We start from the raw sequence: 2,512 nt of genomic DNA on the forward strand, positions 1-2,512 counted from the left end.
TCGCCATCGACCAAGGAAGGTTTGTGGCCATATTCCCAGAGGAGGACCCCACATCCAAAAGTGGGACAAGGACTACCTGCAGGGCTTCAGGTCCATGGTGGATGGCTTCTGCTGGGGCCACTACAGGATCCTTGGGCCCTTTTTGCACCCCCGTTTTCTCTCTCACACACAGACACACATGCAACGCCTGAGGCGGAGGAGCCTCTTCATTTCTCCTCAGTGACACCAGAGGGGCAGAGAGAGAAGGAAGAGGGTGGCACTATAAAGGACTATTTTGGAATCCATTTGAATAAATGAATTTAAATACTGGATAGAATGCAGGCAAAGCAGTGGTGAAAGGGTCTTATTAATAAAGCAAAATGCCTTTCTAAAGAAGCAGATAGAAGCTCCAAAAGCAAGAGATATGAACAGAAATTACGCAGAATGAAAAGAAATCCCACCATAAACGAGGGAGCCCAGGGAAACTGCCACCTGGTCTGCCAGGAATCGGCCTCCTTGGCGCCTAAAACTGAGGGGAAGGTCAGGTTTCGAAAGGCGGGAAGTTGGGAAAAGGCGGGAAAAGCCGCTTGCCTCAGAGCAGCCACCGCCGCCTTCCCGACGGAGAGGCGGGGCCATGGCTGTTTCGTCACGGGTACTTGCCCCGCCCTCCCTCCGCCTCCCCCTTTCCCCGCTTCCTGCTTTGAGAGAAGACCCTGTGTCGCCCGCAGGGAGCATGCGCAGCTCCTCAGATTCGCCTCTGCCCTCTGCCCCCTCACCTCGCCAAGGGTTAACAGGAGGCGAGCTGGAATCCCAGAGAGGCTAGGAAGAGGGGCTGGGGTCCCCGGTCCTCCAGAGCGGAAGCCCCTCCTCCTCCGTCCTCCGCCAAGGCTGCCTGGTGGCCCCTCCTGGGATCTAGTGAGTCTCCTCTCTCTTTCCCCTTGGGGCGCCTGGGGGAGAAGGGGGCTGCAGGGGGAGGATACTCAAGGGGGGGGGGAAAGACCCCCAAGTCAGGGAGCATTCCCCCCTCCTTCCTTTGCCCCTTTGGGGAGGGGAAAAGTGGCATGCCATTGAAGCCCCGCCCCCTTCCCCTTGCTTCTGTCACAGCCTTTACCCCTACAAGCTGCTCCTCTGCCAAGGGGTCCCACCCTCCCCAGAAGAAAGCCTCTCTGTGGGCTCCTGCTCTCCATAGAGGGGAGAGCTGGGTGCCTTTCGTTCGCCAAGGGTTAAAAGGAATTAAGCTGGATTCCTAGAGAAGGGAGGACAGAAGGGGGGGGGAGGGAGAGGCCCCCCAGAGCTAAAGCCCCCCCCCCCCGTCCTTGAAAGGGGAGGGTGTTACTTGGTCATGTTTATGTGCCCGAGTTGGGTGAAGATTTCTTCATCGCAGGGGACTGGACAATATGGTCCTCAGGGTCCTTTCCCATTCAATAGTTATCCGATTGTAAATCCTCCCCCATCGTTTGTATATCACAAAATATCGTAATACAGTGGACTCTCGGGCTACATTTCCTTCTTTCGGGTTGCGAACATGGCAACTCCGGAAGTGTATTCTCCCGGGATTTGCTGCATGCGCAAAGTGCTTTATGTACATGCACAGAAGCAGTGACTCTACTTGCAGAGTTTTTGCAGTACGTACGGACCCCGGGAACAAATTACATTCGTATCCAGAGGGTCCTCTGTAAATGTGCAGGGATATATGTGACATGTTCTGTTATTAGTGGTCATTGTTTTGAGTTCTGGGTTCGTGAATTGTCTTAAACAGAAGAAAAGGAAACAGGATAGAGAAGAATTAACAGGTTAGCAGTTCACATCGTATAGCCAAACACCTAGTCAAGAGGCCTTTTGGTTGTGCTTAGATTAAGTGTAAGTAAGAGTCATTTTTCCTCTTCTGCTACCAATGAAACAGCATAAAGTCTTGGTCTATTGATGAATTTGGGGGTGGGGTGGGGTTCAAAGCGAGGAGAATAATTGCTCTATAGATGAAGAAAAGTTTTTAATCTTTGATGCCTTACTGTGTTTGATGCTCATCTTATTGGAAGCTGCTCAGAGTAGCTGGGGCAACCCAGTCAGATGAGCAGCATAACAGAAGTAGTAGTAGTAATAGTAATAGTAATAGTAATAGTAATAATTATTACAGTGGTACCTTGGGTTAAGAACTTAATTCGTTCTGGAGGTCTGTTCTTAACTGTTCTTAACCTGAAGCACCACTTTAGCTAATGGGGCCTCCTGCTGACACTGCGCCACCAGAGCACGATTTCTGTTCTCATCCTGAAGCAAAGCAAAGTTCTTAACCCAAATTACTATTTCTGGGTTAGAAATAGTAACCTGAAGTGTATGTAACCTGAAGTGTATGTAACTCGAGGTACCACTGTAATTCGTTCCGGAGGTCCATTCTTAACCTGAAACTGTTCTTAACCTGAGGTATGCTTTCGCTACCGGCACATGATTTCCTATCTCATCTTGGGGCAAAGTTCTCAACTTAAGGTAATTCTTCCAGGTTAGCGGACTTTATAACCTGAAGCACTACTGATTCCTG

This window comes from Podarcis liolepis, assembly GCF_965112155.1.
Source record: "Podarcis liolepis genome assembly, chromosome: 2".
In the NCBI taxonomy this organism is placed as follows: domain Eukaryota; kingdom Metazoa; phylum Chordata; class Lepidosauria; order Squamata; family Lacertidae; genus Podarcis; species Podarcis liolepis.